This window comes from Triticum urartu, chromosome 5A, assembly GCF_056163025.1.
Source record: "Triticum urartu cultivar PI428250 chromosome 5A, HENAU_Tu73, whole genome shotgun sequence".
Taxonomy (NCBI): domain Eukaryota; kingdom Viridiplantae; phylum Streptophyta; class Magnoliopsida; order Poales; family Poaceae; genus Triticum; species Triticum urartu.
In genome coordinates this window covers 115,433,884-115,448,464 of record NC_141877.1, presented here as the reverse complement: position 1 = coordinate 115,448,464, position 14,581 = coordinate 115,433,884, and positions in this window count along the sequence as shown.

Genomic DNA, 14,581 nt, shown 5'->3' with positions numbered 1-14,581 from the left:
AACCATCTACGCGGGGACAGTTATGGGCACTCGACATCGTGGTATCAGCCGAAGCCTTCGTGACGTCAGTGACTGAGCGGCGCGCGCTGGGTTGGACCGCGTAACGCAACTTCCTTTGTAATGGAGGTTGCTAGGTCTCCTCACCGGCCGCGTACGCAACGTGCAGGTGTGCAATGGGCGATGGGCCCAGACCCTTGCGCCATAGGATTTAGACCGGCGTGCTGACCTCTCTGGTGTGCCTAGGTAGGGCTGCAACATGTTGATCTTCCGAGGCCGGGCATGACCCAGAAAAGTGTGTCCGGACAAAGGGGATCGAGCATGTTGGGAAATGTGGTGCACCCCTGCAGGGAAGTTGATCTATTCAAATAGCTGTGTCCCTCGGTAAAAGGACGACCCAGAGTTGTACCTTGACCTTATGACAACTAGAACTGGATACTTAATAAAACACACCCTTCCAAGTGCCAGATACAACTGGTGATCGCTCTCTCACAGGGCGACGAGGGGAGGATCGCCGGGTAGGATTATGCTATACGATGCTACTTGATGCTACTTGGTGAACTTACCATCTACTCTCTCCTACATGATGCAAGATGGAGGTGGCTGGAAGCGTAGCCTTCGATAAGGACTAGCTATCCCCCTCTTATTCCGGCATTCTGTAGTTCAGTCCACATATGATACCCTCATTCCATTTCATACCAATGCATACATATGTAGTGTAGTTCCTTGCTTGGGAGTACTTTGGATGAGTACTCACGGTTGCTTTGCTCCCCCCTTTTCCCCTTTCTATACCTGTTTGCTGTGACCAGACGATGGAGCCCAGGAGCCAGACGCCACTGTCGATGACGACTACTACTACTCGGGAGGTGCCTACTATTATGTGTAGCCCGCTGACGGCGACCAGGAGTAGTTTAGGAGGATCCCAGGCAGGAGGCCTGCGCCTCTTTCGATCTGTATCCCAGTTTGTGCTAGCCTTCTTAAGGCAAACTTGTTTAACTTATGTCTGTGCTCAGATATTGTTGCTTCCGCTGACTCATTTATGATCGAGCTCTTGTATTCAAGCCTTCGAGGCCCCTGGCTTGTAATATGATGCTTGTATGACTTATTTTATTTGTAGAGTTGTGTTGTGATATCTTCCCGTGAGTCCCTGATCTTGATCGTACACATTTGTGTGTATGATTAGTGTACGGTCAAATCGGGGGCGTCACAAAAACATAAATTTAGAGCACCTCCAAAGTCCAGGCAGCGACTAAACATTGTAATGCATGGTAGAAAAGATCCAGTCATGATGCACCCAACATTAGCTACACACAATGCATAAGTCATGACAACTGTGCTCTCAGGTTCTAGCGCTTGTTTTTGAAGGTGATGACACAACATAAAAATAAATAGATAGTCCCTTCGCAGAGCAGTGATTTGAAGAGGTGCTAGAGCTCAAGTTTTTGAAACAGAGATAAATGATATTTTGAGACATGCACCCTTCTCATTTACTTCACGGCCATCAGTTATCAATATCTTCCATGCTAAACACGCTAGTGGCGGTTCCCAAGCGATAAAAAGTAAGGTTTTGACTCCATTGGGAGTTTTTGTTTGATTATTTGAGAGATTAAATCTTTTTGTGTTTGCGGTTTGGGACTGAGCATCCCTATTACCGCCATTTTCTCATGTGATGGCGAGTGAATAAACACTCGACCTGAGAATAACCCGCTTAGCATGGAAGATACCGACCACCTCCTGTCATTCCATTAACGATGCAGGCACACAAAATGATATTTTTTCGAAATTTTTGTTGGTGGCACATGCAAATTCACTTAGGATGGCAGGGTAATACGACATATAGGTAGGTATGGTGTGTTGGGGAATGCTACGTCTTGAGCTTGCGTTGGTTTCCCCAAAGAGGAAGGGATGATGCAGCAGAGTAGCGTAAGTATTTCCCTCTGGTTTTGAGAACCAAGGTATCAATCTAGTAGGAGCCCACGCTCAAGTCCCTCGTACCTGCACAAAGTGATAGCTACTCGCAACCAACGCGATTAGGGGTTGTCAAGCCTTCACGGTCACTTATGAGAGTGGGATCTGATAGATAGAATATTCTTGGTATTTTTGATATAAAGATGCAAAGTAAAAAAGTAAACGCAAAGTAAATAGCAAAACAATATAAAAGTGATGGAGATTGATATGATGAGAATAGACCCGGGGGCCATAGGTTTCACTAGTGGCTTCTCTCAAGAGCATAAGTATTCTACGGTGGGTGAACAAATTACTGTTGAGCAATTGGTAGAATTGAGCATAATTATGAGAATATCTAGGCATGATCATGTATATAGGCATCACGTTCGTGACAAGTAGACCAAAACGATTTTGCATCTACTATTACTCCACTCATCGACCGCTATCCAGCATGCATCTAGAGTATTAAGTTAAAAACAGAGTAATGCCTTAAGCAAGATGACATGATGTAGAGAGATAAATTCATGCAATAGGAAATAAACCCCATCTTGTTATCCTCGATGGCAACGATACAATACGTGCCTTGCTGCCCCTTCTGTCACTGGATAAGGACACCGCAAGATCTAACCCCAAGCTAAGCACTTCTCCCATGGAAAGAACTACCAATCTAGTTGGCCAAACCAAACGGATAATTCGAAGAGACTTGCAAAGATAACCAATCATGCATAAAAGAATTCAGAGAAGATTCAAATATTATTCATAGATAGACTTGATCATAAACCCACAATTCATCGGTCTCAACAAACACACCGCAAAAAGAAGATTACATCTAATAGATCTCCACAAGAGAGGGGGAGAACTTTGTATTGAGATTCAAAGAGAGAGAAGAAGCCATCTAGCTACTAACTATGGACCCGAAGTCTGAGGTAAACTACTCACACTTCATCGGAGGGGCTAGGATGATGTAGAAGCCCTCCATGATGACGGCCCTCTTCCGGCGGAGCTCCGGAACAGGCCCCAAGATGGGATCTCATGGATACAGAAAGTTGCGGCGGTGGAATTAGGTTTTTGGCTCCTGTTCTGATCGTTTGGGGGTACGTGTGTATATATAGGAGGAAGGAGTACGTCGGTGGAGCACCGAGGAGCCCACGAGGCAGGGGGCGCGCCCTAGGGAGGGCGCCCCCCACCCTCATGACCACCTCTTTGATCCCTTGCAGTAGGGTCCAAGTCTCCTGGATCACGTTCGGTGAGACAATCACGTTTCCGAAGATTTTATTCTGTTTGGACTCTGTTTGATATTCTGTTTATCCGAAACACTGAAATAGGCAAAAACAACAATTCTGGGCTGGGCCTCCGGTTAATAGGTTAGTCCCAAGAATAATATAAAAGTGGAAAATAAAGCCCAATATAGTCCAAAACAGTAGATAATATAGCATGGAGCAATAAAAAATTATAGATACATTGGAGACGTATTAGGGAACGTAGTAATTTCAAAAAAATTCCTACGCACACGCAAGATCAGGGTGATGCATCGCAACGAGAGGGGAGAGTGTTGTCCACGTACCCTCGTAGACCGAAAGCGGAAGCGTTAGCACAACGCGGTTGATGTAGTCGTACATCTTCACGATCTGACCGATCAAGTACCGAACGTACAACACCTCGGAGTTCAGCACATGTTCAGCCCGATGACGTCCCACGAACTCCGATCCAGCCGAGTGTTGAGGGAGAGTTTCATCAGCACGACGGCGTGGTGACGATGTTGATGTTCTACCGACGCAGGGCTTCGCCTAAGCACCGCTACAGTAATATCGAGGTGGACTATGGTGGAGGGGGGCACCGCACACGGCTAAAATATCAACTTGATCAATTGTTGTGTCTATGGGGTGCCCCTGCCCCTGTATATAAAGGAGCAAGGGGGGTGCGGCCGGCCAGGGAGGAGGCGCACCAGGAGGAGTCCTACTGCTACTGGGAGTAGGACTCCCCCCCTTTCCTAGTTGTAATAGGATTCAGGATGGGGAAAGAGAAGGGAGAGAAGGAAAGGGGGCGCCGCCCCCCTTTCCTTGTCCTATTCGGACTAGGGGGAGGGGCGCACGGCCCAGCCCTGGCCGCCTCTCCTCTTCTCCGTAAAGGCCCACTAAGGCCCATTTACCTCCCGGGGGGTTCCGGTAACCTCCCGGTACTCCGGTAAAATCCTGATTTCCCCCGAAACACTTCCGATATCCAAACATAGGCTTCCAATATGTCAATCTTCATGTCTCGACCATTTCGAGACTCCTCGTCATGTCCGTGATCACATCCGGGACTCCGAACAACCTTCGATACACTAAAACATATAAACTCATAATATAACTGTCATCGTAACATTAAGCGCGCGGACCCTACGGGTTCGAGAACTATGTAGACATGACCGAGACACGTCTCCGGTCAATAGCCAAGAGCGGAACCTGGATGCTCATATTGGCTCCTACATAATCTACGAAGATCTTTATCGGTCAAACCGCATAACAACATACGTTGTTCCCTTTGTCATCGGTATGTTACTTGCCCAGATTCGATCGTCGGTATCTCAATACCTAGTTCAATCTCGTTACCGGCAAGTCTCTTTACTCGTTCTGTAAAATATCATCCCACAACTAACTCATTAGTTGCAATGCTTGCAAGGCTTAAGTGATGTGCATTACCGAGAGGGCCCAGAGATACCTCTCCGACAACCGAAGTGACAAATCCTAATCTCGAAATACGCCAACCCAAAAAGTACCTTTGGAGACACCTGTGGAGCACCTTTATAATCACCCAGTTACGTTGTGAAGTTTGGTAGCACACAAAGTGTTCCGCCAGTAAACGGGAGTTGCATAATCTCATAGTCATAGGAACATGTATAAGTCATGAAGAAAGCAATAGCAACATACTAAACGATCGGGTGCTAAGCTAACGGAATGGCTCATGTTAATCACATCATTCTTCTAATGATGTGACCCTGTTAATCAAATGACAACTCATGTCTATAGTTAGGAAACATAACCATGTTTGATCAACGATCTAGTCAAGTAGAGGCATACTAGTGACAATCTGTTTGTCTATGTATTCACACATGTATTATGTTTCAGGTTAATACAATTCTAGCATGAATAATAAACATTTATCATGATATAAGGAAATAAATAATAACTTTAGTATTGCCTCTAGGGCATATTTCCTTCAGTCTCCCACTTGCACTAGAGTTAATAATCCAGATTACGCAGTAATGATTCTAACACCCATGGAGCCTTGGTGCTGATCATGTTTTGCTCGTGGAAGAGGCTTAGTCAACGGGTCTGCAACATTCAGATCCGTATGTATCTTGCAAATTTCTATGTCTCCCACCTGGACTAAATCCGGGATGGAATTGAAGCGTCTCTTGATGTGCTTGGTTCTCTTGTGAAATCTGGATTCCTTCGCCAAGGCAATTGCACCAGTATTGTCACAAAAGATTTTCATTGGACCCGATGCACTAGGTATGACACCTGAAGGAAATATGCCCTAGAGGCAATAAAAAGTTATTATTTATTTCCTTATAATCATGATAAATGTTTATTGTTCATGCTAGAATTGTATTAACCGGAAACATAATACATGTGTGAATACATAGACAAACAAAGTGTCACTAGTATGCCTCTACTTGACTAGCTCGTTAATCAAAGATGGTTATGTTTCCTAACCATGAACAATGAGTTGTTATTTGATTAACGAGGTCACATCATTAGTTGAATGATCTGATTGACATGACCCATTCCATTAGCTTAGCACCCGATCGTTTAGTATGTTGCTATTGCTTTCTTCATGACTTATACATGTTCCTATAACTATGAGATTATGCAACTCCCGTTTACCGGAGGAACACTTTGGGTACTACCAAACGTCACAACGTAACTGGGTGATTATAAAGGAGTACTACAGGTGTCTCCAATGGTACATGTTGGGTTGGCGTATTTTGAGATTAGGTTTTGTCACTCCGATTGTCGGAGAGGTATCTCTGGGCCCTCTCGGTAATGCACATCACATAAGCCTTGCAAGCATTACAACTAATATGGTAGTTGTGAGATGATGTATTACGGAACGAGTAAAGAGACTTGCCGGTAACGAGATTGAACTAGGTATTGGATACCGACGATTGAATCTCGGGCAAGTAACATACCGATGACAAAGGGAACAACGTATGTTGTTATGCGGTCTGACCGATAAAGATCTTCGTAGAATATGTAGGAGCCAATATGGGCATCCAGGTCCCGCTATTGGTTATTGACCGGAGACGTGTCTCGGTCATGTCTACATTGTTCTCGAACCGTAGGGTCCGCACACTTAACGTTACGATGACAGTTATTATGAGTTTATGCATTTTGATGTACCGAAGGTTGTTCGGAGTCCCGGATGTGATCACGGACATGACGAGGAGTCTCGAAATGATCGAGACATAAAGATTGATATATTGGAAGCCTATGTTTGGACATCGGAAGTGTTCCGGGTGAAATCAGGATTTTACCGAATTACCGGAAGGTTACCGGAACCCCCCGGGAGTCATATGGGCCTTATTAGGCTTTAGTGGAAAGGTGAAGGGGGCTGCCCATAGTGGGCTGCGCGCCTCCCCCCTCCCCTAGTCCTATTAGGACTAGGAGAGGTGGCCGGCCACCTCTCTCTCTCTTTCCCCCTTGGGAGTCCTATTTGGAATAGGATTGGGGGGGGGAGTCCTACTCCCGGTAGGAGTAGGACTCCTCCTGCGCCTCCATAGGGCTGGCCGCACCCCTCCCCCTTGGCTCCTTTATATACGGAGGCAGGGGGCACCTCTAGAAACACAAGTTGATCATTGAGATCGTTCCTTAGCCGTGTGCGGTGCCCCCTGCCACCATATTCCACCTCGATCATATCGTTGTAGTGCTTAGGCGAAGCCCTGCGTCGGTAATACATCAAGATCGTCACCACGCTGTAGTGCTGACGGAACTCCTCCCCGAAGCATTGCTGGATCGGAGCCCGGGGATCGTCATCGAGCTGTACGTGTGCTAAGAACTCGGAGGTGCCGGAGTAACGGTGCTTGGATCGGTCGGATCGGGAAGAAGACGTACGACTACTTCCTCTACGTTGTGTCAACGCTTCCGTTGTGATCTACAAGGGTACGCAGATCATACTCTCCCCTCGTTGCTATGCATCACCATGATGTTGCGTGTGCGTAGGAAATTTTTTGAAATTACTACATTCCGCAACAGTGGCATCCGAGCCTAGGTTATTTATGTTGATGTTATATGCACTAGTAGAACACAAGTGAGTTGTGGGTGATATAAGTCATACTGCCTACCATCATGTCATACTTTGGTTCGGCGGCATTGTTGGACGAGACGACCCGGACCAACCTTACGCGTACGCTTACGCGAGACCGGTTCCCCCGACGTGCCTTGCACACAGGTGGCTTGCGGGCGACTGTCTCTCCAACTTTAGTTGAACCAAGTATGGCTACGCCGGTCCTTGCGAAGGTTAAAACGGAGTCTATTTGACAAACTATCGTTGTGGTTTTGATGCGTAGGTGAGATTGGTTCTTGATTAAGCCCGTAGCAGCCACGTAAAACTTGCAACAACAAAGTAGAGGACGTCTAACTTGCTTTTGCAGGGCATGCTGTGATGTGATATGGTCAAGGCATGATTTTTATTGTATGAGATGATCATGTTTTGTAACCGAGTTATCGCAACTGGCAGGAGCCATATGGTTGTCGCTTTATTGTATGCAATGCAATCGCGATGTAATGCTTAACTTTATTACTAAACGGTAGTGATAGTCGTGGAAGCATAAGATTGGCGAGACGACAACGATGCTACGATAGAGATCAAGGTGTCGCGCCGGTGACGATGGTGATCATGACGGTGCTTCGGAGATGGAGATCACACCGTTGAGTCTTCTTCTGTACAGTGTCTTGTCGACAAACTGGTACATACTTGACTGCCGGGCTACTCTCTCCGCTTCTTCTTGCTCTTCGGGAAGTCCTCCTGTCTGAAGGAAATGGACAATCTGCTGTGCCCATGCTGGAGCCTGTGGCTCGACAATAAGGACTAAAGGCAAATCTGCTGCTGCGGGAACATCCGCTTCCACGGCAAGAACCTGCGGCTCTGCCGGAGCTTGACGTTCCCCGACAAGCTTGCCGGAGCAAAACTTGTCGGGAGCTTCTGCTTCAACGGAACAAACCCTAGGGCTTGCCGGAGCATCTTGCTCCTCAGCGCTTTTGGTGTTGATCTTGGAGACTGCTGCGGGAATATCTGCTTCTACGGCAAGAACCTGCGGCTCTGCCGGAGCATGACGTTCCCCGGCAAGCTTGCCGGAGCAAAACTTGTCGGGAGCTCCTGCTTCAACGGAACAAACCCTAGGGTCTGCCGGAGCAGACTGCTCCTCAGCACTCTTGGCGTTGATCTTGGGGACCTTTTTGGCGGCGGCTTCGGGAGCTCTGCCGGCAAATAGTCACCAAAAACCAACTTCCTCTTCTTGCTCTGTCCAGTTGATGGCGTTACGGACGGCTGAGTCAGCTTGAGCACAAAGATCCCTGGTTCCACAGGTAACTTAAGTGTGGCACACTTTGACAGGCCATCTGCAATGGCGTTCTGAGCTCTTGGAACATGCTCCATTTGTAGGCCGTCAAAGTGTTCTTCTAGCTTTCTCACTTCGTCGACGTAAGCTTCCATCAACGGACTCTCATAACTCTTGTTTACTTGGCAGACGACAAGCTGTGAGTCACCCCTGACAATGAGCTTCTTGATCCCAAGGTCTGCCGCGATCCGGAGACCGGCAAGCAAGCCCTCATATTCTGCAGTATTGTTCGTTGCTTGCTCCTTGGGGAAGTGCATCTGGACTACGTACCTGAGGTGCTCACCGGTGGGTGCGACAAGCAGCACGCCAGCGCCGGCGCCTTGCAGCGAAAAGGCACCATCAAAGTACATCAGCCACTCTTTGCTTGCTTCCTTGTCGGGGATGCTCATTTCTGGAATTTCTTCATCTGGTGTTGGCGTCCATTCTGCTATGAATTCTGCCAATGCTCTGCTCTGGATAGTTGAACTGCTTTCAAACTTGAGGCCAAAGCTTGACAGTTCCAGTGCCCACTCAACAATCCTGCCTGTCGCTTCTGGATTCTGCAGTATCCTCTTCAGTGGAAAGCGAGTGACAACTGTGATCTCATGTGCTTGGAAGTAATGGCGCAGCTTTCTCGAGGCCATGAGAAGGCCGAAAAGCAATTTCTGCACACCAGAGTACCTTGACCTAGCCCCCTGCAGAAGGGAACTGACAAAGTAAACTGGGCGCTGCACCATCTTCTTGTGTATCTCGTCGTGTATCTGCGCAGATCCATCTTTGTCGGGACCAGAGCTTGTCGGGGAAGCTCCCTGCTTGTCGCTGGGTGCGCTTGCCGCGGTTGCTGGCTCATCATCTGCCTCCCTCTCTGCTACTAACGCAGCACTAACCACTTGATTGGTTGCCGCTATGTACAGCAGCAACTTCTATTGTGGCTTAGGTGCGACAAGTATTGGAGGGGAGGACAGGTATCTCTTGAGGTCTTGCAGCGCGGCCTCCGCTTCCGGAGTCCATTTCATTGGACCTGCCTTTTTCAATAATTTGAAAAACGGCAGGGCGCGCTCAGCCGACCAAGAGATAAACCTGCTGAGAGCAGCCACGCAACCGGCAAGTTTCTGTACATCCTTGACGCGCTTTGGTGCTTCAATCTGCTCAATGGCCTTGATCTTGTCGGGATTGGCTTCAATTCCCCGCTGAGACACGAAGAACCCGAGAAGCTTGCCGGAGGGAACTCCAAACACACACTTCTCTGGGTTGATCTTGAGGCTGATCTTGCGCAGATTTGCAAAGGTCTCGTCTAAATCTTGAATCAGGGTTGCTCTGTCCTTGCTCTTGACCACTATATCATCCATGTAGGCTTCCACATTTCTGTGTATTTGTGGCTCAAGAGCAACATGGACTACTCTTGCAAATGTCGAACCAGCATTTTTTAATCCGAAAGGCATCCGTACGAAACAGTACGTGCCACATGGAGTAATAAATGCGGTCTTCTCCTCATCCTCTTCTGCCATGAAGATCTGATGATATCCTGAGTATGCGTCAAGAAATGAAAGCAAATCACATCCGGCTGTGGAGTCAACAATCTGGTCAATGCGCGGCAAAGGAAATGGGTCTTTGGGACAAGCTTTGTTAACATCGGTAAAATCGATACAAAGTCTCCATTTCCCGTTTGCCTTGCACACGACTACAGGATTGGCCAACCACGTGGGATGGAGCACTTCTCTGACAAGGCCTGCTGCTTCCAGTTTCTTGATCTCTTCTGCAATGAATTCTTGGAGCTCCACTGCCTGCTTCCTGAATTTCTGCTTGACGGGCCGCGCATGGGGACAAACGGCAAGGTGGTGCTCAATCACTTTCCTGGGAACACCGGGGATGTCAGACGGCTGCCATGCAAACACGTCGACATTCGCCCGCAGGAAAGCAACGAGCGCGCTTTCCTATTTAGGGTCGAGCGTGGCACTGATGGTGAAGGTACCACCAGTGCCGTCCTCCTTGGAGGATACCTTCTTCGTCTCTGGTGGAGCTGCCATCGTCTTCTTGCACTTGCCGGTGGAGCTCGATGGTGCGTCCTCGACGGCAGCGCAGCACTCCGAAGAGGTGCGCTTGCCAGAGTGGGCATCAGAACTCTTGCCGGACTTGGTCTTCTTCCCCCCGGGAGCTTCAGCGGCAAGTGGATTGCGATCTGCCGTGGCTGCTGCTTCCCGGTAGATCTTGTCGGCACAGATAAGAGCATCCTTCTTGTCGCCGGGGACAGAAATGACGCTTATCGGGCCTGGCATCTTCAGCATGTTATATGCGTAGTGAGAGGCTGCCATGAACTTGGCGAGTGCTGGACGGCCAAGTATCCCATTGTAAGGCAATGGAATATCGGCAACGTCGAATGTGACCTTCTCAGTCCTGAAGTTTAGCTCGCTGCCAAATGTTACCGGCAGCGTGACCTTCCCCTTCGGCTTGCTCCTTCCCGGATTGATTCCTTGGAATGTGCCGGTCTCTTCGAGCTCGCTGTCAGGGATTTGGAGTTTTTGGAGTACAGCGGAGGAGATCAGGTTTAAGCCGGCCCCGCCGTCAACTAGCATCTTGGTGACTTTGAGGTTGCGGATAGTTGGTGATACCAACATCGACAAACACCCGACCGCAGTTGTGCGATCAGGGTGATCCTCAATGTCGAAGATGATAGGCGTGCTGGACCACTTCAGAAGCTTGCGTGATTCGGTAGGTGGTTCTGCTGCATTAACTTCCCGCACCCACTGTTTGAGTTGGCGGTGCGAGGTATGCAGAGAAGCACCACCGTCAACGCACAAGACCTCTGTGGCTTTCTGAAACTCCTGCTCACTGGTCTCAACATCATCCATGTCTTCGTCGTCGTCGTCTTCATCGTTGTCGCGGCCGCGGGAAGGTCTGTCTCCTTGCCGCTGCTTGGCCTTACCGCGGCGTCCTCCTCGGCCGGCGCGCTTCTTGCCAGATTCTGCAGCGCCACCTTGGGCCCTCTCCTTGTCTCGCCGCTCATACTCAGCCTTTTGCTGCTGGACAAGCTGCTCGACCTTTTTGCAGCTCTGGAGGTCATGGCCATTGGTGCGGTGAATCTTGCAGTATTGCTTGTCGGAGCCGTCCTGCTTGTCGGCGGCTGCCACAGCCTGGCAGTTGGTGCACGCGGCAATCTCCTTGCCGGAGCTACCAACTTTGGCCTTCTTGGCGCCACCTTCGCTGCCGGGCTGCTCAACGACTAGCACCTCTTTGCCTTTCTTCTTCCTGTTCCGCCGCCGGTTTTTCTTTGCCGGGGCAATATCCTCACTGTCAGATCCTTCTGCTCCCGTCTTCTCTCCGGGGAGTCTCCTCCCTTCCTCAGCGCGTGCACACTTGTCGGCCAGGGCATATAGCTCACTGACGTCTCTGATCCTGCACATCGCCATCTCCTCCTGCATCCTGCGGTTACGCACGTTCTGATGAAACGCGCTGATGACCGCGGCGGGGTGGACGTCTGGGATGTTGTACTGTACACGGCTGAACCTCTGAATATACTTGCGCAGGGGCTCTCCTTCCTTCTGGACGAGCAAATGAAGATCACTCTCTTGGCCATGAGGTTTGTGGCCTCCAGTAAAGGCGCCGACAAACTGATGGCATAGATCAGCCCAGGAGGATATGGAGTTGTCCGGCAAGTGCATGAGCCAGGACCTGACGTTGGGCTTGAGCACCAACGGGAAGTAGTTGGCAAGGATCTTGTCGTCCCGCCCCCCAGCAGCCTGCACCACGATGGTGTAGATGATGAGGAACTCCGACGGATGCGACTTGCCGTCATACTTCTCTGGTACATCTGGTTTGAAATTCTTCGTACTGGGCCACTGGACTTGCCGCAGCTCACGAGTGAACGCAGGGCAACCTACCGCGTACGGCAAGTCGCCTGGTTCCCCTGGCGCATGCATGTCAACAGAGGGCCCAGCGCGCTGGTCTGATTGACGCCGCGCTTCTCTCCGGCGCTCGATGCGAGTACGAGCGTCTTCTTGTTGTCGTTCTTGAAGAACTTGGTGCTGATCGTGACGAGCTCGCGGATCTGACGACGCGGTGGAGTCGCTGTCGAGGTGGACCCGGCGAGTCGGCGATCTTGGCCTTCGGGGTGGAGAGTGCACAGTAGTTGCACCCCCACCAGTCTTGTCGTCTCTGGCTCATGCCTGCTGGCTTGCCGCGACTGAGACGTGCTCGGCTGCCGTGGAGTGTCGCCGTTGGCGAAGCCGATGAGACTCTGGATAGTGGCCCTCCAGTCGTCGATCTTGTCCACCGCTGGAGGGTAGTCTAGGAGCAGCTGAGCTCGCGCCAAAGCTTCTGCTGCGGTGGCGGGTGGCGGTGGCGAACGGTGCGAGGAGCGGGATATGCTCGGACTTCTAACAACGTTAGAAGGAGCAGTATCTCGTCCAGGCGACCGTGTCTCGCTCGCGCCAGCAGGTTGACGTGCATGGTGGTCCTGAGCGCTCCGAGATCCACCAGCTCGATCTTGATCTAGCGAACGCATGGTACCGTGAGTACCATGACGCTGCCGGTCCCGCGCCTCCTGAGATGGGCGCGGTGCATGCACGGACGCCGAGGTCTTGGAGTGCGCCCGGTCATTGTGGGAGCCGGCTACGCCGCCGATGGGCAGCGCAGCCTTGTCCTGGGACCTGGCAGCACCATGAGTTCCCTCGTCGACGCGTGTCCTTACGTCGGTGCCTGCCCCACCAACCGTTTGCTCCGGCGGTGGCTGGCTCGGCGCGGACGGAGCAGCTGCCTCCGAAACTTTCTTCTTCGGCGGCATGTTGATGAAGATGATGAAGATCTAGCTCGCGAGAACGCCGGATCTGGTTCACACAACTTCGACGCCCCCTACCTGGCGCGCCAAAGATGCCGGGGTGCTGATCCACGGGCACCTATGGGATCGGCGGGCCAGGTCCCTTTCGGTTCGGCGGGGGCGGAGATCGTGCAAAGAGTAAATCGAGGCGAAGCACGCGAGCGATTTACCCAGGTTCGGGCCGCACGGATGCGTAAAACCCTACTCCTGCTTTGTGGTTTTGTATTGATTTCTAGCTCGGGAGCGCGGAGTGCTACAGTACACACCAGCGGCTAGCAAGACCGAGCGCGAGTGTTCGAACTGGCTAACCCCCCTCTACGTTGCACACGGGCCTCCTTTTATATGCTCAAGGGACTACCGACAGGTGGCAACGGAGGTAAAGGGCAAAAATGGAAAGGTGCTGTGGTAGGCACAGCTACCTGCTACAGTGAATCATACCTAACCCTGACGGCAGGGGACAAGGGTCTTAAATGCCCGTCTGTGTCGCCTAAACAGTGCAAAAAGGGACCGCCAGGGACGCCACCGTTCGCCACGATGGCGATCTTGTCAGCGCCGCTTGCCACCGCACGTCCCTAGCTGCACAGCTTTCCGCCATGTATGCCTGGAAGGGCCCCAGAGCGACACGTTGGTGGATGTGCTGGAGCGCGGGCGCGGGGAGGTGGCTTGCCACGGCAAGTGCCTTGCCGCGGTCGTTGTCTTTTCGCGTCCGGGAGCTTGTCGCTCACCGGGTCTTGCCGGAACGCGTGGTGCGCCGCGGCAAGTTCCTTGAAATGCCTTGAGTGGCCTTCCCGGCAAGCTCCTCTTGCCAGGGTCTTGTCTTCTTGACTTGGACACTTTGTTCTTGAATGGCTCCAAAGGAACCACGGAGGATCTTGGCGGTCACCCGACAAGCCTTGCCGCGGGATGCTGCAGCTGCCCGTGCACAAGTTCGGGATACTAGGGTACCCCTACTCTAGTACACCGACATCATGTGATGTTTATCCTTTTATGCATCTTATCTTGCTTTGATTGACGGTAGCATTATAAGATGATCTCTCACTAAATTATCAAGAAGTGTTCTCCCTGAGTATGCACCGTTGCCAAAGTTCGTCGTGCCCAGACACCACGTGATGATCGGGTGTGATAAGCTCTACGTCCATCTACAACGGGTGCAAGCCAGTTTTGCACACGCAGAATACTCAGGTTAAACTTGACGAGCCTAGCATATGCAGATATGGCCTCGGAACACGGAGACCGAAAGGTCG